Below are 26,511 nucleotides of genomic sequence, written 5' to 3'. Positions count from 1 at the left end.
CATCCAAGCGTCTAATGCCTCAAATTGTGTGGGTCGAGGTGTACGTTTAAGGGCAGCCATCACCCCCCTCAGCTTGTATAGAACCTCCATGCGAAATGACCCATAACAAGGGAAAGCCAATTCCCCTTCATTCTCTGTAATTTTATGCCAATTCTGAAGCCAAACAATTGTATGCAATCCCAGATTGTTGCCATATAATGTGCCGGAGTATCTTCCGGTGGAGCTTCCACGCCTACCCAAGTCACAATCCCTCTATCGCCTCTGCACAAATCTCCCAACACCAGAAAACAACGCATCATGAAAATTTATCGATTTGCAACCCACAATCCAATATGGACTATGAACACAGAGCAACCAATCCCAGCGCGGCGTTACACCAACCAACCAATCCCAGAGCGGCGTGCTCTGACGTCACTGCTCACTCCTTGCAGTGGTTCACCCGCCTTTACACTTTCGCTTCGTACACTCGCTCACACATTCGCTTCTACAAGTAACTGTATAACCCAAAGTTATTAACCAAGTAACCGGTTCTACCATAGTCACAATAACTTACAGTTACAAAACAAGTAATTGTCTGTCCACTAAAAGAGTGATAGAACACTCACACAAGAACACGCATCTGCTGTGACCCCCGACCTGCGTTGGCCACTTAATCACTGTGATCTACCCCCGGCACCTGGGGTTTCTCACAGCGAGTTATTCCCACACTCATACAAAGTTCCCTGACACAACTGAACAGTCAATAGCGCTTCACAACTCCCACAGTTTACTCAGACAATTACATTACAATACTATCCCGGGATCTAGGACTTCTCTTTAGGGGTGGGCGGAATTTGCGAAATCCACTTTCGCAAATTATCGCAAAAATGTTGAAAATTATCGCAAACACGCAGAAATATTGCGAAGATGCAGAAGTTTTTTTCCCGCATGTTCGCAAGATTTTCTGCATAGTTGCGGCTCGCCAACTTACCCATGCGGTTGCTCGCGGGCTCAGCCATCTTGTTTTCAGTTGTCTCGCGGTGCATGATCGCGAGAAGAAAGACGTGATCACACGACGCATGACGTCACTGCGGGCGCGAACTGTCGCGAGACAGCGCAAATGGCTAAAAACAATACAACATCTCATGGAGAACGCGACCGGATCAAGAAAACTTGTCGGCGGACGCAGGGATTCAGGTAAGGCGATCGGGCATGCACGAGAATGTATTATTTTACATCGCGAGCAAGAACCAAATTATCGCTAAGCTGCGGAATGCGAAAATTTTGACATTTTCGCGCTTTCCGCGGAATGCGAAAATGTCAAATTATCGCAATTTCCGCAAACGGAACAAAATTTTAGCCCAGGCCTACTTCTCTTGAGCCCGTTCACCAAATTACCTGATCCGCACGTGTCCGGATCAGTACTAATAACCTCAATCACTCAACATGCATCGCAACTCCGCAAAACATCACACGAATAAAACACACTGCAATCTAACACTCCTCACAGAACCTTTCATACTCATGCCGCCCTTTATTTCCTCTGCATCGTCAGCCAGTTTCCGAGATTCTTCGCCGATGTTCCATCCTCTGCATCCGGACGTCAATTCTTCCTACTATACACTATATTTCTCTTTTCCCCTCACCATTTAGAGGCAAACCATCCTCTGCTACCAGTGATTAAGCTAAATTGCACCCTTGTCTTCTTCCTAACATTTAACGCTTATGATCTTTTATTTACCTACTAAAAGTGGTGGAGGGGAAGAAACACTTCATAACAAGATGCCAATTTCATACCTGAAAGTACCACAGACTCCGACTTTGGGTTTGTCAATTTATTATAAGGCCAAGAATAATAGGATGTATACACATCGTAAAATTAGCATATATAGATATTGAAAAATCAAAACAGAGCCAATTCTACGAATATAAGTAATTCGGCATAACAAGAATGCAATTGTAAATCAAGAATCAAGATACAACTCAGGATTGAAGCAGAGTCTAAATCTCTTTTCATTAGAACTAAAACAAATCTGTCCCTACACTATACTAAAAGGAGACGTCACCTAACTACCCTTCCATCTAATCCCAAAGGTGTCAGCATGTGTTGACTTCCTGAGAAGTACTCACGTCAAATGGGTTAAAGTACTTAAGGTTAGGAGCTAGTTCTAAGATGCTCCTTTCTCTCTGAAAGCTTTCAGAAGTCTGGGGTCTCTGTCCCTGCGCATCATACAACATAGAATTTGATTTTTCTGCTTCATCCTGGTAAAAATTTCCATTGCCACTTTTTCTATGAGGGGAGGTTCATGCTCTGTTAATTAAAGTTCTTTGTTCACCAAGTTGACCTTGGTTCCCAGACCAGCCAGACACGAGAGACATCCTTCCTTCTCGCTTCTAACTGTCTTCAAAGCATTCCTTGTATCTTATAGGCCTGGGTGGTAAATTCCCTTCCGCTCGCGGAATTTGCGGAATTAGGGTACTTTCGCGTTCTGCTGAGAACGCGGAATTGCCTAAAATTCCGGGATCCGCGACTTCGTGGAATTTTTTACTTGTTCGCGCTTTCAAAATGCATGTTCGCAAGATATTTCTCCCTTAGCACGCAAACAGCGTTCGCGAACAGGACAAAAGCATCACGAACAGGCGAAATAAGCAATTCCGCGTGTTCGCAGAACTTTTGCGTGCTCGCGGAGATTTTTTACCGTTTTGGAGAGCTTTGCGTAGTGCAACTACGCAAATTCTGCCCACCCCTACTATCTTTTCCAATCTGGAAAATAACGAGTTGTCATTCCCATACCTGCAATAGGATGAGAACACTGCTATTTCTTGAAAACAACATTCATTTAATTCTTTATTTCTCGAGAAGCCAAGGAGGTGCAAAACCAATTATAGTCTTTGGCCTAGAAACCTCGGGCAACTTAAACTAGACACTGTTACATGGTGTGGTTATAAGACTGTCCTGCTCTCGGTATACGCAGGCATGACGATACATACATAATCATAATATAACATTTCACTACAATGAATGTTGAATGAGTCTACTGAATACATGTTATTGATCATAAAACACTGCAAACAATAGGAATATGTGAAGGTGCGTATCAACCATGCGTTTAGTGCACAAATACAAAAAAGAGTGCTGAAAGCGCTCTATCACCATACTGATCATCCTTAAGATTTAAGACCTGGCTCTTCAGCCAGTAATTTCAATTTTTTACCTACCATTCCCCTCTGTGCTCAGGTATTTTGGTGCCTGAATGTAGTACAACTATGCTGTTCTACAGAGCCAAGATGGACTGGCGAATCTTGCACTCTATAAATAAAATTAAATCTAACCTAACATGGGCCACATTTGATATATGTCTGCAATTTCCTGATGTATTAACTCACCATTTTTTAGAAAGATCATAAGAAATATTTTATTTTCAATGCTTGCTCCAAATTCACTAAGCAAAGGCAAAGTTCGATGCATGAACTTAATGCTATCATGCTTCTTCAATGTTGCAGGATGTTTGTTTCTGTCTTAGTCCCACAAACTGTTTTGCCTTTTATTTTGCTTTTTATCAGAATGAATCTGAATTCTAATTAGCAATAGTTAAGCTAATCAATTTCAGCTCCACTCTCATTACTTCTTTACTAGAAGATTAATGTATACTGATTGTGTAATGCCTATTGAGGTAACGTATGCTTCAGTTCCAAAAAACTACAGCACTGGAGAGAATTTTTAAAGGCAAGTGATGACACACACACTTACCCGTTAAATGTAAAATTAAATTTTTTATCAAATAGGTGGCATTCAAATATACGTTAAGAAACTGTGTTGATTGTGGGAGAAACAGTATGCTAAGAAGGACATGACATTGGAAGCTATACGGACACTGGGAGGCTTTTGTGTATTCAGATGTTGGGAGTGTAAGCTTTACAAGCTTTAAAGGTTGGCTGAAAAGTCATTAATAAGGGTGCCCTGGAGAAGGCAGACATCTTGATCCTCTAATGATAGAAAGCTGATATGGAATGGTGTAACTCAGTTGCTGTATTTAGAATCACCATTACATCAGCATACATTCCAACTCACACGCTGCCACTGTGTGTCACAGGATTTCGGCTCCATTCACACAGCCAAACGTTGAGGAGAGGAAATCACATTATAACAGGGAAAACAAGCTGAAAACCACTGTAAACAATAGATGTCAGCTTGTTTTCAGAAGCTGTAAGTAGCTGATGTCCATTAAAAGGTGTGAAAACACCCCAGGACATCAGTGACAGTCTCAATGACCCCTTTAATATTTTTGTTGAGGAGGTGGAGATAACGCGCGGTGATTGGGGAGTGGCCCCACTCCCACCTCCCACCTCACACAGTGAAGTTATTTTGTACGTTGGCAAGCCTGCATCAGGCCTATTGATGTCTTACAATTCCATTAATGTTGGTATGGTGCATCAGCAATCTTGATTCTGCGATGTGACTGGAGTGCGCTTGAATAAAATACTGCTGGACTTTCATCGATATTACTATAATTTCATGAGTAAGACTATGTGAAACAGGCTAATTGGATATACCGCAGATTGAATGAAGACATTCATTTGTATTAGGAGTAATAAAGAAGAGATCAGCAAATATTTTTTAATTCCTTGGGGTACCATAGGAAAAAGCAAAGAATGAGAGATATGGTCAAAAAATAATCTGCCTTACCAACTGCAAACAAATATTCTCTAATTGACTGCTTCAGCAGACCTGCTGATTAATGATTAGGGCCATCAAAACGTCTTCTAGCACCTCTGCTATTATAACACCTTTTTAGGGTAGATATCCATCATCAAAGAACCAACAACAAGATTCAGTATTCACAATTCTCTGTCCCTCTAGGATTACATGTGTGCTTTCAAAAGGTAGGTCAAAATACCTCCTTTAGCTTTATACAAGCTTGCCTGTCATTGTGGTAGCTTTCACACTGATATCTGGTAAATTAGGCAGCAGTACCCTACTATGGAAACAAGATGGGTAATCCTTAAGGAAAAGCAAACCTCCATGACCACTTTGCTCATAATTACTCTGGTGAAAATAAATGACAAACAGATTTTGAGACCCACCTGTAGAAGCCCTATCTATTACTGTCTCCAATCGATACAATAACAAAATTGAAGAAAAAAACAACAAAATGTATGACAGCTTGACTTGGAGAAAAGGTTGAAAATATAGATCTGTAAGATAAGTAACCAAAAGTACAACTTTAATTTTTTGGTATACTGACAAGGGTGAACGTATAGCATCCTGTCTCTCTCTAGGAAGAGCTCATTTGAACTTGTACATATGACTTATCAACAACTTAAGGTAATGCAGGTTCAGACGGTAAACAGCCAAAATATCGAAAAAAAAATATCGAGTGGACAGAATATTGAGTTTTAAATATTGAATGGACAGAATATCGACATACCAAAATATAGTGGTGAAGAATATCGAAAATCAGGTAAGAAATATCGATTTGCATAATATCGAAGTAAGTAATATCGACAGTCATAATATAGTTGTTAAAAATATCGAATTTTTTTATAGTGTTTTAAGTGTTAGTATATGTGTTAAAAGTATGTATTAATTTTGGAATGTATGTTTGAATATTTTTAAAGTAATGAATTTTATGTTATTTAATTTTTTTGTAATTTAATTCCGTAGCGGGTTGTGGGTTTATAGGGGATTAGGGTGGGAAGTAATTTAATTATAGTACAATAAATAATAATTTTTAGGAATTATTAATTATTTGTAATTTAAGTTTGCGTTTTACTTCTGTAGCGGGTTGTGGGTTTATAGGGGAATAGGGTGGGAAGTAATGTAATTGTTATTAATTAATTATTAATTGGTAATAACTAATTTATTGTAATTAATTATTTATTGGTAATTAATTTGTAATAATTGGTAATTATTTTTTATTAATTGGTAAATAATTTGTATTAATTGGTTAATTGATAATTATGTTAATTGTTCTAATTTATTATTCGGTGCAGGTTGTGTGTTTATAGGGTAATAGGGTGGGAAGTAATTTAATTATAATTAAGTAATTACTGAAAATATTTTTGTGTATAATTAATTTACTGTTAATTATTAATTGGTATTTTTTATTATTTATCAATTTTTGGTATAGAAAATTAATTGGTTGTTGATTAATTATTAATTGGTAATTAATGTGTATTATTTGGTAATTAATTTTTATTAATTGTTTAATTGATAATTATGTTAATTGTATTAATTTATTATTTGTAATGGGTTGTGGGTTTATAGGGGAATATGGTGGGAAGTTATTTAATTGTAAATAAATAATTTGTTGAAATTATTTTTGTATATTGATAATTAATATATTATGAATTAATTATTAATTTGTGTTTGTATTTATTAATTTTATTGAACATTAATTGGTTGTTAAATAATTATTAATAGGTAATTAATTTTTAAAAAAAATATTGGTATTTATAAATAATTAATTATTAAAGGTTGTGTGATTGGTAAATAATGTTAATACATTTTTTATTACTATTAATAATTAATTTATTTTTTAATAAAATATTAAATTATTATTTTTCCTACTATTGCACTCACTGGAGTGGGAATAGTAATTGTTACCCCTACACTATCCAACGCTTTCCCTACTATTGCACTTACTGGAGTGGGAATAGTAATTTTTACCCCTACGCTATCCAACGCTTTCCCTACTGTTGCACTCTTTGAAGTGGGAATAGTAATTTGTACCGCTATGCTATCCAATGCTTTCCCTACTGTTGCACTCACTGGAGTGGGAATAGTAAATTTTACCCTCCCGCTATCCAATGCTTTCCCTACTGTTGCACTCTCTGGAGTGGGAATAGTAAATTTTACCCCTACGATATCCAATGCTTTCCCTACTGTTGAACTCACTGGAGTGGGAATAGTAAATTTTGCCCTCCCGCTATCCAACGCTTTCCCTACTGTTGCACTCTCTGGAGTGGGAATAGTAATTTTTACCCCTACGCTATCCAACGCTTTCCCTACTCTTGCACTCTTTGTAGTGGGAATAGTAAATTTTACCCCTTCGCTATCCAATGCTTTCTCTACTGTTGCACTCTCAGTAGTGGGAATAGTAATTTTTAGCCCTACGCTATCCGACGCTTTCCGTACTGTTGCCCTCTTTGTAGTGGGAATAGTAATTTTTACCCCTTCGCTATCCAACGCTTTCCCTACTGTTGCACTCTGGAGTGGGAATAGTATTTTTTACCCCTACTCTATCCAACGCTTTCCCTACTGTTGCACTCTTTGGAGTGGGAATAGTAATTTTTACCCCTACGCTATCCAACGCTTTCCGTACTGTTGCACTCACTGGAGTGGGAATAGTAAATTTTACCCTCCCGCTATCCAACGCTTTCCCTACTGTTGCACTCTCTGGAGTGGGAATAGTAATTTTTACCCATACGCTATCCCAACGCTTTCCCTACTGTTGCACTCTCTGGAGTGGGAATAGTAATTTTTACCCATATGCTATCCAACGCTTTCCCTACTGTTGCACTCTTTGGAGTGGGAATAGTAATTTTTACCCCTACGCTATCCAACGCTTTCCGTACTGTTGCACTCACTGGAGTGGGAATAGTAAATTTTACCCTCCCGCTATCCAACGCTTTCCCTACTGTTGCACTCTCTGGAGTGGGAATAGTAATTTTTACCCATACGCTATCCAACGCTTTCCCTACTGTTGCACTCTGTGGAGTGGGAATATTAATTTTTACCCCTACGCTATCCAATGTTTTCCCTACTGTTGTACTCTCTGGAGTGGGAATAGTAATTTTTACCCTCCCGCTATCCAGCGCTTTCCCTACTGTTGCACTCTCTTGGGTGGGAATAGTAAGTTTTACCATCCCGCTATCCAATGCTTTCCCTACTGTTGGACTTCCTGGAGTGGTAATAGTAAATTTGACCCGCCCGCTATCCAACGCTTTCCCTACTGTTGCACTCTCTGGAGTGGGAATAGTAATTTTTACCCATACGCTATCCAACGCTTTCCCTACTGTTGCACTCTGTGGAGTGGGAATAGTAATTTTTACCTCTACGCTATCCAGTTTTTTCCCTACTGTTGCACTCTCTGGAGTGGAAATAGTAATTTTTACCCTCCCGCTATCCAGCGTTTTCCCTGCTGTTGCACTCAATGGAGTGGGAATAGTAATTTTTACCCCTACGCTATCCAACGCTTTCCCTATTGTTGCATTCTTTGGAGTGGGAATAGTAATTTTTACCCCTACGCTATCCAATGTTTTCCCTACTGTTGCACTTTCTGGAGTGGGAATAGTAATTTTTACCTTTGCGCTATCCAGCGCTTTCCCTACTGTTGCACTCTCTGGAGTGGGAATAGTAATTTTTACCATCCCGCTATCCAATGCTTTCCCTACTGTTGGACTTACTGGAGTGGTAATAGTAAATTAGACCCGCCCGCTATCCTACGCTAAAAATATAGAATATTTTTTAATAATATTACGTTAATATATATAGGTATTAATTTTTTTTTTTAAACTTACATTAATTATTTATTAATTGTACAGTTATTTAAGTATTTGTAAGTATGTTTTAGTTAATTATATTTATTATTTCATTAATTTTACATTACTTTTAATATATTAAAAAAATTCGAAATTTTGACTAACTATATTTTTTACAACGATATTTTGGAATCGATATTTTAGTACTTACCTGTTTGTAGATAGGCATTCGATATTTTGGCATTCTATATTTTTTCCTCGATATTTTTGTAGGTCGATTTTCTTGTCATCGATATTCTGTCAGTGATCCGTTCAGACAATACTAGGTTGCAGACCTTTTCTAAATGTAGCATATTTCACCCATTTATAATATATCTCTCCAGATACAAGTAAACCTTTTATATACTTTATATGGCTGGGGAGGTATGTGCCTATATCCTATAACCATGTATTGAAATATGAAATATGAATCTACTAATTTTCTCAAATGGCTAATCAATAGAAATGCATTGAAAGCTAACATGTGCTGTGTATGTGGGGCTTGATCTTATCTTATGGAGTCATTATCGGAGTGCTTGATAGTCTGTGGGATTCAGATAATTGGCTGACCTATTGACCATGCAGTTAAAGGCTGGGACTGCTATAGACAGTGTTCATTGAAAGCACAGAGATATAATTCAAAGCCTAAGAAAAGAATAGCATAGATGAAATTTACTCTTTGTTCTCAACTAGAAAACAAGTTCATATGGAGGTTCCCTTCAAAAATGAAACCTGGACACCAGTACCAATTTGCAAGAGCAGATAGGGAACAAATGAAGGCTAGCCAAAAGACATTAGCTCAAAACATAACATTTAAAGACATCTAGATAGGTACAAGTAACTATTTATGTGACCTTGAAAGAAATACCTGCCCCCCTTACGAGTTTTAGTGTAATTTAAACTAAACCTAATTGGCCAGTGTGAATGCCGGATTCAATTAGTTTGCCCTGCTTGCACTATCGAATGCTTTCTATCCAAAAGTCCTTTGGAGATAGTTAATTATATTTTGCCCCTCCTGCATACTGACATTGAATGCACTGGTTGATATATGCATCTCTTAGCACACAGACGCTTAATTGTGGAGGACCATGTTTATAAATATTACCTTCTCCTCACCACAAAGGGTACTTTAAAAATAAATATTTATATTGTTTTGTATAGTGCAAACTTGACCCTAAGGTATCAGAGCTCTTCACAGAGTTTGCAAAGCAGCAATAACATGAGTTACATTTGGAGCACATATAGATGCGTAGCAAAAGTATGTAAAGGAAGGATAAGAAAAACATTAGGATGTGTTGAAGATACAGTTTTGAGGTAGATACTGTACATATGTATATAGTGCTTTACAGATTTAGCACTGCAACAATTGGATAAGATTAAACGTTGAGTAAATAAAAAACATACTAACAATATATAAAGGAAGATTTACGACAGATAGTAGTATAGATGAATACTATAGTTCTGAGGTAGTTAGAATTGGGTGTTGTGAAGGTGGTGAGAGTAGAGGCACAGTTTTCCTCAAATTAGTGAAGTTCTGGTTAATTTAGAGAGTGTGGAGTGTGAGCAAACAGACCAGTTGATGATTTAAGGGGGAGGGTATAATATTTGTTGAAGAGAAGATGTTTCAGTTGCTACTATACGTGGTGGGATGATTGATTGCCACTTATGCTGTGGTAGCAACTTCCAGATTCTGGGAGCGTTCCTGAAAAAGGAGGGGTGTGAGATTGATCTTTACGAAAATGTTTACGGAATCAGAAGTCATCTGTAAGAGCTCTGAAAAAGTCTCTTTTGACCAGCTTTTGATAATTTATTTGCAAGGTGGGTTTGTTTTTTTCACTTAGAGAGCTTTGTGAGTTAGGCAAGTGGTTTTGAGTATTGCGCTTGCCTCAATTGGAAGCCAGTGAGCTGCTTCAAAGTGGGAGTGATGTGGTCGAAGCGACTCTACCCCGACAAAAGTCTAGGCGCTGCGTGGAGTGCAGCTTTCAAATGAGCTAGGTCTATTTTAGGAACACCAATAATCATTGTGTCACTGTAGTCCAGCTTGGGGAGGGCTAAGGATCGCACCACAGTCTGTAGGTCTTCACCGGGGATGAAGGATTTTTTTACGTTTTTAAGGTGGTTCAATGAGTAGAAGACCCTTTTTTGCAGAGGCATTGACCTGCTCTTTCATGCTCAGCTGACTGCCTAGTGTAATCCCAGGGATTTAACAGAGTTATTGTTGGACAGATTACAGTTTAATGCTGTGAGGTTTTCTAGCCATATGTCTACAAGAAAGGAATTTTATTTTGGTTGGATGAAAAGGAGTTCGGTTTTGTTGGGGTTGAGCTTAGTATGATTTCTGGCCAGCCAAGATTGAAACACGGAGAGAGTGCCATTTATGTGCTGGATGTCTTTAATTGACGAGATTTTCATGTAGAGTTGGGTGTCATCTGCATAGCGATGATAGGCAATTCTGCCTTGTTTCAGGAACACTGCAAGTGGTTCCATATAGACGTTGAATAGGGCAGGGGACAGGACTGACCCTTGAGGGGCTCCTTGTGAGACTGCCATTGCTTTTGAGGTTGAGTTGTTTAGTTTGATTAGCTGTGAGCATCGTTTCAGGAAAGAAGCAAACCACTGAAGGACAGTTTCATGGATGCCTGCATGCTGTAAGAGAGTCTTTAGGAAGATGTCATGGTTGACATTATCAAAGGAGGCCGACAGGTCCAGGAGGATTAGGAGGCAGGCCTGCCCATCATCCAGAGATCTGTGCAGATTTTCTATATTGTTCAGTATTGAAGTCTCTGTACTGCAGCCTTTCCTAAACCCATTTTGGAAGATGGTGTTCAAGTTGTATTTAACAATGTGGATGTTGAGTTGTGCATGCACACATTTTTCGAATAGTTTTAGGAAAGAGAGGGAGGTTAAATATAGGTCTGCAGTTATTAAGGTTATTCTGGTCGGCGTTTGGTTGTAGATGAGGAGTGGCTTGACCGTGTTGGAGGGGAGCCAGCATGGAGCAACTCAATAGATAGGAGTTAATGATTGTGGTCCATATGGGAGAGATGATGTGATTGAGATTTTTGACAAGTACAGCAGGGAGGGGGATCAGAGATGTGCAATATCAACTTCATGCCGGTAAATTAACTTGAGGACTCCTTCTTCAGGGATATATTTCAATTCAGTCCAGGTTGCATCATTTTTCAATTGCAATGGGTTGAGGTTGGTGAACTGTTTTGCTGAGAGGAGACAGCCATCATTTGGAGGGAGGGCTTCGAGTGGAACCTTTTTGCTAGGGGGATTCATGGTGCAGGGCAGAGATGTAGTTTGAGAAAGAGTTCAATGTTAGATAGTTGTTCAATGAAATATTTAGCAAATTCCCGGCAACGCTTGGTAGAGTCATTAGTCGAGTGTGGCAGGAGAGATGGTTTGCTGTTTGATGATGTTGAAGAGGTATTTGGTTCTGTTCCTAGACCAGTCTAGATGGTCTCAGAAAAGAAGTATTTTTCTCTGAAGATGGATTTTTTGTATTTTAGTCATTCAGCCCTGAGGATCCAGAGATTGGTTAACGAGGGTTTCTGTCTCCAGTTTCTTTCAGCTAATAGGGGTTGTCACCTCTTATTGTTAAGGTCTTTATTGGACCAGGATCTGGAAGGTTTTCAGAGGGATGACTGCTTCAATGAGGTATAACATTTTTCTGTTGCAGTGGGCGGTAAGGTCATTGGCGGAGGAGAGGTTGGGTGGAGTTAGAATTTGGGAACTGACTAATGCTTCTCACTCTGATTAGGGTGTTTGATGCATGCTTCTCATCCAGTTCTTAGGAAGGCTAGCTTGGGGGTGGGCAGTTGTTTGCATGGTGTTGAGATTAAATAGAATTAGATGGTGATCACTTCAGTCAGTCCAGCCAGATGGCAGGATAGAGTGGAGGGATAGGGTGCTATGCTTAGAGATGATTGCATCATGGGTAGAGCATTTATTGTGAGTTTGTTTATTGCAGTGTTGGGTGAGATCATATGCTTCTAGGACGGTGGCCCGGGCTTGTCCTGTAGGATCCTCACTATTATTCTGGTGCAGGTTTAAGTCTCCTAGTGTAATGTCTGTGCTGCCTTTAAGGGAATTTTACTATATTAGGTCTTTTAAGCCTTTAAGGAATGGTGGATTATCGCCTGGCAGATGAAATATTACATGAAATTTGATAGGTTTGGGGCCCTTAGAGGACAGCTGAACTCCAAGATTTTCAATGGTAGGCCATTTGGTAGTGCGGAAGGAAGTTAGGCAGAGATTGCTTTTGTGAATGATGGCTAATCCACCACCCTTGTGATCCTTGCGAATGATTGAGAAGCCTGGTGGGGTGAGGGAGTTGATTTAAGGGGATGAGTGGTCATTTATCCAGGTTTCAATTAGAAAGCAGATGTCAGTATTGTGTTCTAAGATATTTTCAGCTATATCAGTGGCATGCTTGACTTCAGATTGATAGTTTAGTAGCATACAGCGACTGGGTTGGATGGTTAGTTGGTTAATAGGGCCAGCAGCCTGGGAGAGTGAGTGGTATTCAGGGTTTTATTCATGCAAAGGATGTCCAGGATGTTGTATTGGCAGGGTTGGCTGGGGGCATTGCCATAGGATGCTCTCAGCAACTCAGCTTCCTGCAGCAACTTTCCAGTCATGGTGGGTCTAGGTTTGAGGTGGTGATAAATGTAGGGGATGCTTTAGCTAGGGTAAGGAATGGGGGTCAAAGTGAATGTTTGTGGCAGGGTTGGTGTTCATCATTGAGGTGTTGGGTTGCGGCAGGGTGTGGCTAATTTTTGCATCCAAACAAAGTGATACAATTTCAACCAGAGTAGTGTTGATTTAATGTTCTAGATGGGCTATTACATGGATCAGTTGAGAGACGGTTGGGTCAATATTGGGGAGGGGAGTGTGATGGAGCTCGTCTGAGTCTGGGTGGGAGGCTAAGGTGGGATCCAGCCTGCTGATGTTGATGGACTGAGCAGATATGGGTGTGGAAGATAACTTGAGCTCGGCAGTGGAGGTCGCGAGGGTGTAGCATCACGTAGACTGGTAATGGAGGAGGCAGTGGGGGTGGAGTTGGAGACAGTGCAGAGGGTATCAGGAGTAAATGGTTCAGCTGGTGAAGTTGTGGGTGCATGGATTAGTACTCTGAGAGATGGTGGAAGTGTTGGTTCTCTGGGAGAGGGGCCAGATGGCATGGAGGCAGAGAGCGCAGGGAAGTGGCAATCAAAAATGAATAGGTTTTGCTCAGAGGGTTGAACTAGGTTGCTCCAGTTACTGTAAAGACTTAGGGAAGTTCATAGTATCAGTTACTTGAAGGTGTTGTAAGAAGTTCCCCCTCCATTTTTGCGGGCTTCTTAGTATGGAAGATAAAGTCAGTTTTAAGGCCTCCATGTGTTGGACTGTAGAAGATGTCCGTTATTAGTGTCTCTGCATGTTTATGGACAATTTTGTGCTTGAGAATTTTACAACATTTTTGGAGAGGTTTTGTGGAAATGTAATGTAGTATGAGTTGGGGCCATACCTCTCCATGACAGTGTTGCGGCAGGACATTGGTAAGTGGTCCTACTGCAGTATCAGCATTCTAGGGCCCTTCTTTAGCTGTAGGGTGTTCTCCGAGAGTCAAGCATGCATCAGGCCTATTGATCTCTTACAATCCCATTAATGTTGGTATGGTGCTTCAGCCATCTTGATTCTGTGATGTGACTGGAGTGCGCTTGAATAAAATACTGCTGGACTTTCATTGATATTACTATAATTTCATGAGTAAGACTATGTGAAACAGGTTAATTAGATATACCGCAGATTGAAGGAAGACATTGATTTGTATGAGGAGTAATAAAGAAGAGATCAGCAAACATTTTTTAATTCCTTGGGGCAACATAGGAAAAAGCAAAGTATGAGAGATATGGTCTAAACATAATCTGCCTTACCAACTGCAAACAAATATTCTCTAATTGACTGCTCCAGCAGACCTGCTGATTATTGATTACAGCCATCAAAATGTCTTCTAGCACCTCTGCTATGATAACACCTTTTTAGGGTAGATATCCATGATCAAAGAACCAACAACAAGATACAGTATTCACAATTCTCTGGCCCTCGAGGATTAAATGTGTGCTTTCAAAAGGTAGGTCAAAATACCTCCTTTAGCTTTATACAAGCTTGCCTGTCATTGTGGTAGCTTTCACACTGATACCTGGTAAATCAGACAGCAGTACCCTCCTATGGATACAAGATGGTTAATCCTTTAGGAAAAGCAAACCTGCATGACCACTTTTCTCATAATTACCCTGGTAAAAATAAATCACAAACAACTTTTGAGACCTACCTGTAGAAGTCCTTTCTATTACTGTCTCCAATGGATATAATAAAAAAATTGAAGAAAAAAACAACAAAATGGATGACAGCTTGACTTGGAGAAAAGGTTGTAAATATAGATCTGTAAGATAAGTAACCAAAAGAACAACTTCCATTTTTTGGTATACTGGCAAGGGCGAACGTATAGCATCCTGTCTCTCTCTAGGAAGAGCTCATTTGGACTTGGACATATGACTTTTCAACAACTTAAGGTGATGCAGGTTCAAACAATACTAGGTTGTAGACCTTTTCTAAATGTAGCACATATAACCAATTTATAATATATCTCTCCAGATACAAGTAAACCTTTTATATTCTTTATGTGGCTGGGGAGGTATGTGCCTATATCCCATAACCATATATTGAAATATGAAATATGTATTTACTAATTTTCTGAAATGGTTAATCAATAGAAATGCCTTGAAAGCTAACATGTGCTCTGTATGTGGGGCTTGATCTTATCTTATGGAATCATCATGGGAGTGCTTGATAGTCTGTGGGATTCAGATATTTGGGACCTTGTTTATAAATATTACCTTCTCCTCACCACAAAGGGTACTTTAAAAATAAATATTTATATAGTTGTGTATAATGCAAACTTGACCCTAATGTATCAGAGCTCTTCACAGAGTTTGCAAAGCAGCAATAACATGAGTTACTTTTGGAGTACATATAGATGCATAGCAACAGTATGTAAAGGAAAGATAAGAAAAACATTAGGATGTATTGACGATACAGATTTGAGGTAGATACTGTATATATGTATATAGAGCTTTACGGACTGCAACAATTGCATAGGATTAAATGTTGAGTAAATAAAAAACATAGTAACAATATATAAAGGAAGATTTACGACAGACAGTAGTATAGATGAATGCTATAGTTCTGAGGTAGTTAGAATAGGGTGTTGTGAATGTGGTGAGAGAAGAGGCACAGTTTTCCTCAAATTAGTGAAGCTCTGATTAAATTAGAGAGTGTGGAGTGAGAGCAAACAGAGAAGTTGATGGTTTAAGGGGGAGGGTATAATATTTGTTGAAGAGAAGAAGTTTCAGTTGCTTCTATACGTGGTGGGATGATTGATTGCCACGTATGCGGTGGCAGCAACTTCCAGATTCTGGAAGCGTTCCTGAAAAAGGAGGGGTGCAGGATTTCTCTTTACGAAAATTTTGATGGAATCAGAAGTCATCTGTAAGAGCTCTGAAAAGGTCTCTTTTCACCATCTTTTGATAATTTATTTGCAAGGTGGGCTGGTTTTTCCACTTAGTGAATTAGGCAAGCGGTTTTGACTATTGCACTTGCCACAATTGGAAGCCAGTGAGCTGATTCAAAGTGGGAGTGATGTGGTTGAAGCGACTCTACCCCGACAAAAGTCTATGCGCTGCGTGGAGTGTAGCTTTCAAATGGGCAAGGTCTATTTTCGTGACACCAATAATCATTGTGTCACTGTAGTCCAGCTTGGGGAGGACTAATGATCACACCACCATCTGTAGGTCTTCACTGGGGAAAAAGGAATTTTTACTTTTTTAAGGTGTTTCAGTGTGTAGAAGGCACTTTTTTGCAGAGGCATTGACCTGCTCTTTCATGCTCAGGTGACTGCCTAGTGTAATCCCAAGGATATAAAAGAGTTAGTGTTGGATAGATTACAATTTAATGCAGTGAGGTTTTCTAGCCATATGTCTACAAGAAAGGAATTTTATTTAGGTTGGATGAAAAGGAGTTCGGTTTTGTTGGGGTTGAGCTTAATATGGTTTCTGGTCAGCCAAGATTGAAACATGGAGAAAGTGCCATTTATGTGCTGGATGTCTTTAATTGACGAGATTTTCATGTAGAGTTGGATGTCATCTGCATAGTGATGATAGGCAATTCTGCCTTGTCTCATATAGAGGTTGAATAGGGCAGGGGACAGGACTGACCCTTGAGGGGGCTCCTTGTGAGACCGCCATTGCTTTTGAGGTTGAGTTGTTTAGTTTGATTAGCTGTGAGCATCGTTTCAGGAAATAAGCAAACCCCTGAAGGACAGTTTCATGGATGCCTGCATGTTGCAATAGAGTCTTTAGGAGGATGTCATGGTTGACATTATCAAAGGAGGCCAGAGGTCCAGGAGGATTAGGAGGCAGGCCTGGCCATCATCCAGAGATCTGTGCAGATTTTCTATGATGTTCAGTATTGCAGTCTCTGTACTGTAGCCTTTCCTAAACCCATTTTGGAAGATGCTGTTCAAGTTGTATTTTTCAATGTGGATGTTGAGTTGTGCATGCACACATTTTTCGAATAGTTATGGGAAAGAGAGAGAGGTTAATTATAGGTCTGCAGCTATTAAGGTTATTCTGGTCGGCGTTTGGTTGTTGATGAGGAGTGGCTTGGCCGTGTTGGAGGGGAGCCAGCATGGAGCGACTCAATAGATAGGAGTTAATGATTTTGGTCCATATGGGAGAGATGATGTGATTGAGATTTTTGACAAGTACAGCAGGGAGGGGGTCAGAGATGTGCAATGTCAACTTCATGCCGGTAAATAACTTGAGGACTCCTTCTTCAGGGATATATTTCAATTCAGTCCAGGTTGTATCATTTTTCAATTGCAAGAGGTTGAGGTTGGTGAACTGTGTTGCTGAGAGGAGGAGACAGCCATCATTTGGAGGGAGGGTTTTTTGCCAGGGGGGTCCATGGTGTAGGGCAGGGGTGTAGTTTGAGAGAGAGTTCAATGTTAGATAGTTGTTCCATGAAGTATTCTGCAAATTCCCGGCAGCGCTTGGTAGAGTCATTAGGCGAGTGTGGCAGGAGAGACGGTTTGCTGTTTGATGATGTTGAAGAGGTCTTTGGGTCTGTTTCTAGACCAGTCTAGATGGTCTCAGAAAAAGGAGTATTTTTCTCTGAAGATGTATTTTTTGTATTTTAGTTGTTCAGCCTGGAGGATCCAGAGATTGGTTAACAAGGGTTGCTGTTTCCAGTTTCTTTCAGCTAAAAGGGGTGTCACCTCTCATTGTTAACGTCTTTATTGGACCAGGATCTGGAGGGTTTTAAGAGGGGTAAGTGCTTCAATGAGGTCTACCATTTTTGTGTTGTAGTGGGTGGTAAGGTCATTGGCGGAAGAGAGGTCGCGTGGGGTTAGGATTTGGGAAATGACTAATGCTTCTCACTCTGCTTAGGGTGTTGGTTGGATGGTGTTGAGATGAAATAGAATTAGATGGTGATCACTTCAGTCAGTCCAGCCAAATGGTAGGATAGAGTGGAGGGATAGGGTGCTATGCTTAGAGATGATTGCATCATGGGTAGAGCCATTTTATTGTGAGTTTGTTTATTGCAGTGTTGGGTGAGATCATATGCTTTTAGGACGGTGGCACGGGCTTGTACTGTAGGATCCTCACTAATATTCTGGTGCAGGTTGAAGTCTCCTAGTGTAATGTCTGTGCTGCCTTTAAGGGAGTTTTACTATATTAGGTCTTTAAAGCCTGTAAGGAATGGTGGATTATCACTGGCGGGTGAAAGATTACATGAAATTTGATAGGTTTGGGTCCCTTAGAGGACAGCTGAACTCCAAGATATTCAAAGGTCGGCCATTTGGTAGTGCGGAAAGAAGTTAGGCAGAGATTGCTTTTGTGAATGATTGCTAATCAACCACCCTTGTGATCCTTGCGAGTGATTGAGAAGCCTGGTGGGGTGAAGGAGTTGATTTAAGGGGATGAGTGGTCATTTATCCAGGTTTCAATTAGAAAGCAGATGTCAGTATTGTGTTCTAAGATAGTTTCAGCTATTTCAGTGGCATGCTTGACTACTGATTGACAGTTTAGTAGCATACAGCGACTGGGTTGGAAGGTTAGTTGGTTAGTTGGGTGGATAACCTGGGAAGGCGAGTGGTATTCAGGGTCCTATTCATGCCAAGGATGACTGGGATCTTGTGGTGGCAGGGTTGGCTGGGGCTAATTTTTGCGTCCAAATAAAGTGATGAAATTTCAACCAGAATAGTGTTGATTTAATGTTCTAGACGGGCTATTACATGGATCAGTTGAGAGACGGTTGGGTCTGTATTGGGGAGGGGAGTGTGATGGAGCTCATCTGAGTCTGGGGGGGAGCCTAAGGTGGGATCCAGCCTCCTGATGTTGATGGACTGAGCAGATATGGGTGTGGAAGATAACTCGAGCTCGGCAGTGGAGGTGTGCCATGGAGAAGGGGAAAGTAATTCTGGTCACGAGGGCGTAGCATCACGGAGACTGGTAATGGAGGAGGCTGTGGGGGGTGGTGGTGGAGACAGTGCAGAGGGTATCAGGAGTAAATGGTTCAGCTGGTGAAGGTGTGGGTGCATGGATTAGTACTCTGAGAGAGGGTGGAGGTGTTGGTTGTCTGGGAGAGGGGCCGGATGGCACGAAGGCAGAGAGCGCAGGGAAGTGGCGATCAAAAATGAATAGGTTTTGCTCAGAGGGTTGACCTAGGATGCTCCAGTTTCTGTAAAGACTTAGGGAAGTTGATAGTATTAGTTACTTGAAGGTGTTGTAAGAAGTTCCCCCTCCATTTTGCGGGATTCTTAGTATGGCAGATGAAGTCAGTTTCAAGGCCTCCATGTGTTGGACTGTAGAAGATGTCTGTTATTAGTGCCTCTGCATGTTTATGGACAATTTTGTGCTTGAGAGTTTTTACAACATTTTTTGAGAAGTTTTGTGGAAATGCAATGTAGTATGAGTTGGGGGCATACATCTCCATGACAGTGTTGTGGAAGGACATTGGTGAGTGGTCCTACTGCAGTATCAGCAATCTAGGGCCCTTCTTTAGGTGTAGGGTGTTCTCCGAGAGGATTAGCTGTGTCTGCAGCGGGTCATTCAGTGAAGGAGTGGACGGCACTGTTTTAGAGGAGTAGGGCACCAGTGATGGGGGTGTGGTGAAGGGAAATCTTCAAGAAGATTAGGAAGGTGGGATCCCTGTGAGGTAGATGGGGCTTTGAATGCCAAAGAGCACTGGTGAGCCTGCTCAGTGTTTCGGGTTCTTAGTGGTCACTGTATCTTGGAGCTGGTGGTTATGTTGGGATTTAAAGGCCAGTTTGCCAGAGAGGCCTAGGTAATACAGGGTATATACACTATATACACACACAGCATGCATTAGGTATCAGAACAAATATGGACTAATAAACATCAGGAAAGCAGGGGTCAGTACTGCTGCCACAAGGTAGCGTAGGTTACAAATCACAATGTAGGCAATGGGTAACAGCATCAACATCAAATCACAGTGTATGCACAGGGAACCAATATTAGCATAGGGAAGGCAAAATCATTTTATGGGCATATGTAACAGCATGTGCATATAAACACAATAAACGCACAAGATAAAAATGAGGGCGTACAGTTCCAAGTTCTGCTGTAAATATATTTGAGCATCTAAATTATTTTTGTTTGGCATAAGAAAGGGAGGAATTACTGCCAAGTCATAGAGTAGTAGTGAGGGAATAGAGACTAGTACTTGGTTTAAATCATACGGCGTAAGTAGCCCAAACAGTAAACAGAAACTGTTGATTGGTGGAAATACTACTGAAGAAATAGCCCAAAACCAAATTTCAACTGAAGAATTAGCCCTAACAGATTTCCACTGAGGTTGTAGCTCGAAGTAAATGCCTGCTGAGGTGGTAGTCCAAACCTTCCTATTGAGGAGTGGTCCAAAAATGAAAGGATGAGATCAGACACAAAAGAATAACCTTATTTAAGGGCAGAAGTGAAGGAGATAAAGGGCATCTCTAACAACCCCTAGATGTGTCCCAATTTCCTATGGAGCAAACCTTAAGTTGAGGCAGGTGTTCACAGACTGGCGGGGCCAGCAGTGCAAGCCACCATGTTACCAGCGAGTCCTGACTTTGTGGGATTTGCAACCAAGGGCCCAGGAGATGGAGTGATTTGTGGTGAGGAGGCAGGTCAAGCGATGACTAATCCCCTTTAATATGGTTAGCTACTAAAAGGATCGATAGGCATTACATGCCTATGGACTATAAGTGAAGCAATACAATGTCAGCATCTGCAAATTATCTGGCTGCTTGTATTCCAACCATGCACATTTTGTCTTAGATCACACATTGTTTGTCATCCATAAAAAGCACAGGCAATCTGTTTGACGCATGGCCAATGTAATAAGTAGGAAGATACCCCTGCTCATAGTTATTCCTGAATCAGATATGCACAGCACCTCTCAGTGTGCCACATTATGCAGATTCACCATTTCAGCTGTACAGGCATGTATTTTGCACATACTTAATAATAGATGAGCAGTGTAAGAAACCCAGAAACATCAACAACTATTTTGCACTAGGACTTGACCTCGATTTCTCTTTGTCATAATTGAAGGGGTTGCAGGATACCTGGTTATTGGAGGGGATAGGGCATGGCTTACTAAGCATTTCAAATATCAAACTGCAGCAATTATAAATGAGTCCTTAATTAATATGTGATGATCCCTTGTCTTTACTAGTCAGACGTGTAGGGTTCATTCCTCCGTCTATTAAGAAATAGTGACACCTAAATGCATTTACCTATAGCTCAAGTCACAAGCATACCTCTGTATTAAGAATATACTGAAAACATAGCAGTATTACTAATTTTGTTGAATTCCCAAACCATTGTAGTGCTGTTTCAACAAATATTCACTTCAAATTGTGCTTGTTGTCCATGTGAGCAGATCTTTCCCTGGACCTGGAACAAAAGTCTAAACCAAGAGGCAGAATGGGCCATATCAGCTTGTTGGCCATGGTGGTACTGTCTGCCTACTGGGATGCATCTGTAATCAAACTAAGGTCATGAGCCTCACAGACAGGCTCCATAGATGAGAAGGTTCCCCATTAAGTTAGTGATTAGTCTACCCTAACTTTTGGCTAGGGGGGTGGTCTTCCTTTGATGAACTTGGTTTTGTTGGCTTTCAGTACTCGCCACACTTTACTCATTCTAACCAATTGTAAAGTGGTTGTGATTGCCCTCCTAAACATGCTAAAATTTAATACATTTGTATACACTTGATTGGAGCATTTAATCTACCCATAAGTATCTAGTACCTAGTGCACAAGATACAGATTTTGTCAGGTTACTTTGCAGATGATGCAGTTCTTTCAAAAGATCTATCTTGAAGAATTATTTTTAAACATGGACTCAACGTAACCAGTAAGTAGTACTGGCCTGAAGAATCCTTCTAGAGTTTGCCACCCAACTAGCAAAATGCCAGCAGAGATTATAGCCTTTAAGAAGACAGTCCCAGAGAAGCTAGAAGAAACAAGGAAATATATGAAGTTAAAATTAATCAGAATCAGCAAAACTCCATAATGTACAGCAGTTGGAGGAAATTATTATAATACCATCTAAAAGGATGGGACAATTGTTATTCAAAATCGGCAGTAATATGAACGGGAAATGGTGAGACAGTTTAGCAACACAGCTTACTACAAAACAATTGAGTACAATCCCACTAAAGAAATACAAGCAGAGATTCAGAGTGCAGTTGCTGAGGCCCTTAATAAAGGATGCAAAAGACACACAATTGATGGACGGAATGCAGAACACATCAAAACATTCACCCCCAGTCAGGAGATCTGGGTTACATCCATCATTCTTTTGCTCACCATGCCACCCCAGTTTAGACCTGGCCATATGCAAATCAGTCTTGACCCTGTGCCTCATGGGAACAGTTCAGCCCAAACTGCCAAGCCAGGTATTCCCTGGACAGGAAACAAGCATCCTAGGATTGGTTTCGGGGTTTCACCTCTCTTCAGCCAGGATTTATTAGAGAAATGGGACTGACTGATCTGTGGGAACTCCATCACCCTGCGGCAAGAGCATGTTAATTTTTTTCAGGGACTAGAGGGACATTCTCAAGACTGGATTACCTGTTTGAACCCATTGGAGAAAACCCAGCTGAGAAAGAGACAGAGGGGCTTATTTATGAGCCCCTTGCGACAGTTTTACACTGCCAGTGCATCATTTGCTTGACGCACTGGCTGCATAAATAATGCATCATGCTGCACCATATTTACAAGGTGGCGCATCTAGGCAGATGTGTCACCTTGTAAAGCCGTGCACCACATTATACCTGCGTCAGGTATAATGTATGCAGGGTTGGCATTCCAATGCAACAAAGCCTCGTAGGAGTGGCCCAGTAAAATCGATCACATTTACTGCGCCATTTCTAGGATGCCTCTGCATCAAAACCTTACATCTGCCTCATAGCTGGTGTAAGGGTGACGCAGTTGTTAGAATAGAAACTGTTTATGCTTACGCAGTGCTCCATGTAAGTTAGCATTTGCTGTGCCATTTTTTTTTCTGGCACCATTTTAGGCTGTTCGAAACTGATCTCGTCCAATTCCAAGAAATGCTCCCATCTGAGTTTTGTTTCTTCACTTAGGTTTTGTTTCAGTAACAAGTGCACTGTTCATATTAGCGCATACCTTTCCCACTATATAGAGGCCATCTCCCACTTGTCCGGTGGTGGGCCCAGGATGGAACAACCTTGGATTATGTAAGTGTGTGTCAGATACGAGAAGTTGAAACATTTTTTTGTATTTTAGTGTTTAGCTATACCTTCTTGGAAAATTCCACTGTGGGCGTGTTTCTGCTTGACTACGAAACATACATAATGCATCTTTATACTTGTCTATTTCAGTTCCCTCGAAGGCACTCCTAGCGACTGGGCAGATGGGGCTCCACTCTGAGTGTATATGAATAAACAGTTTTTGGTTTGAATTCTCTAATGTCTGACCGATTCTTCATTTAGTATGGAAAGCTGAGAGGTGGTCATTAGTGAACCTGGTGGCCCTAAACGTGTTACTTCCTTCAGTTGGCACCCAAACAGGGACTCCTTTGGGTTATTGATCCAATCCCTTTCCGCAGAAGGGGGGAGGCCGAGTACATCATCGGGTCGGACTGACGGCTCAGGGATCCCTGCAAGAAGAGTGTCTGTTACTCACAGCTGCTAATTCTATCCTGCAGGACGGTGCCTCGCCCAGTGGTCATCCTGACTGAAGTCCTGAATGGCAAAACCCTTGAATCTGACCATTTGGTCTGAAGAGTCAGCAGTGGAGAACCAGTTTGTTTGATATCAGGTGAGTTTGTTTCGGTTCTATGTTGCGGTTTGAGATTTTAACGGTCTAAGGACTGTCTTGGTAAAAACTGCTTTCAAACACTTTGCCAGGTTAAATAAGGACCTTGTTTTGTAATGCCTGGTCTAAGTAAGTTTTGGAATTTGTGTTGTTGTTGTTCTGCAGATGCTCTATTGGAAGAAGCTCAACCTACGCCTTCTGAAGGCAACCCTAATGTTGATATGTATATGAAACATGGTCTTAGCCCTATTATGTTTAGTACATTTTGGCACAAGTATACCCGGGACAATGCCGCTTTACAGTGGCCTTTCACAGGTTCTTTTCATGAGCAAAAGATTGGGTTTTTACAAGAAAAGGTGTTTAAGAGACGAAGTAGACAGTCGATGTTTGATTCTCCTTGAACTTGGCAGAAGGAGGCTAAACAAAGGCGAATAAAAATGAAGATAGATGCACGTAAGGGCAGGATGCAGACTCTTACACAGAAGGCTGTGGCGCATGATAGAGAAAAACAGGAGGCAGGAATAGGTGATTTTGGTTGCAAATGATAAGTCCTATGTGGCTAAAGAGGATGATGATACCTTTGTAGAGGAGTTGTTAGATACTCAACCTCTACCTCCTTATGCCCTGCAGAGGATATACCCCATTGTCTCTTTGCAGACACAGCAGCCTGTCTCGTCTGCTGAGGTCGCCCCTGTATCCATGACTGTTGTACCTACAGCTCCGGTTACCATGCCTATTTCTCTTTCTCTCCCATCACCATCTTTGACGACTGTGACCTCTATTACATCCACTGCCCCTACTCTAGTGCCCCCTGTTCTTTCTCCTCCCGTGCAACCATTGACTACAGTTGTGCCTACTACTCCCATCACCCCTACTCCTGCAGTTATACATCCCTGATTTTTTTGATACTGATAATCCTGTACCTGGGTTTGATGATAAGGATTTGGTGAGATTTAGGGAACATATGGGTCCATTGAAAAGGTCTGAAATAGGGGAGGAAGCGAAGAGGACAATAGCGAGTCAGGCCATGCAGTGGGCTCGTAATGCAGTTTATAGTGTAGAGGATATTTGGCGGGTTATACGTCATTGTGAGCCTTTTTTACAACAGCATGCTCCTCAACATATGTCTGCTAAATTGATTCATCTGTGCCATAAACACATTGGGTCAGAGGCTCCCCAAATACTATTTGATATTAGAGATCGTGTGTATGTTACTGACTTGGAACCGGGACAAGGTTCTTATAGCAGTCGGCTGTATGATGAGAGTCCTACTCAAACAACGCAGTTCAATATGCATGAAGTCCACCTGATTTATCATCCAGAAATACCCGCATTGACAAATCAGCATGGTGCGACTAGGCCGGCCGTAGATGCCCACTTTCAGAAACGATGGGTTTATACTCCATGGAAAAGAAGTGAGGTTTTAGCCCTTAAGGCTACTTTGCCCTATTCTAGGAAGAATCCCAGGCTGCTTCTTCTACTGTAATGTCTCATGCTGATATTGAAATGTATTTTGGTCTTTGTGTTCTGGTTGATATTTGGATACAGGTGCATAATCAAGATCAAGTTGCAGAATTAGGCGGGTTGTGAGATGTGATTAAAGGATGGGATCAGGAAAGGAAGCCAGGTGAGAAACCCTGTGCTGAGAAACTTGCTTTGCCTGGTCGTATTATTACATATATGCACACAGTTATTCCACCTAAGAAGGTAAGTTGGGACAGATTGATGGCTTGTCGAAAGGATGAGAGTGTGTCTGATTACTTAACTCGGTTTAAAGACACGTTTTGGGATTATAGTGGTCAGGATATGTCCACTGAGGGAGGAGTTTGTTTGTTTGTTGATAGGTTTGTTACTAATCTCCTTCGCTTGCAGGCATCTGAGAGTACTTGGTCCACGTCTTCTGCCTCTGTTATTTTGAATATGGCCCAATATTATGAACATCGAGATCAGGAGGAAATGGATAAAAATGATAAGAAACATAAGGATTTAAGGACAAAAATGTTGTTGCTGTAAACATTTAGGGGTAATAGTAGGGACGAGGAGGTCCTTCTCGACAACTGCCAAGTACTAGGCAGCCTTCAATGACACCTTTTGGGCAGATCAGTGTGCGTATTGTAAGGAGGAAAGACATTGGCATAGCCAGTGCCCTGTGCTTTTACAGAAGGTTGTAACCCCAGAGGACGAGGTTCTGGTGGTAGGGGCCATGGGAATAGATAGAAATAAGAATGTTGCAGCTCCGGTAGGTCGTTCTGATATTAATTATTTTGATGACCCGTGAGACAGACAGTATTATCATGATGATTATGATATGGATGAAGTGACAGGTATGTCTTACAATTAGGACAGCCAGGGACAGGGTGAGGGACCAGTTCAGATACCTGTGGATCAGCTTGGTCCTTATGTCACAGCGGATTTGCAAGCCTTGACTAATGAATTTTTGGTGGACACAGGTGCAACAAACAACTCTGTTTATCAACATATGGTCCCTGGGGCGGATCTGTCTGACCACAATAATGTTTCAGTAGGTCTTTTAGGTGTACCGGTTGTAAGTCCCATTTCACCATCCCGTTCTTGTTAACATCTAATTGTGGTGAAACTTTGATGGG

This window comes from Triturus cristatus, chromosome 8 (assembly GCF_964204655.1).
Source record: "Triturus cristatus chromosome 8, aTriCri1.1, whole genome shotgun sequence".
Taxonomy (NCBI): Eukaryota; Metazoa; Chordata; class Amphibia; order Caudata; family Salamandridae; genus Triturus; species Triturus cristatus.
Note: the sequence above shows the minus strand (reverse complement) of the source record.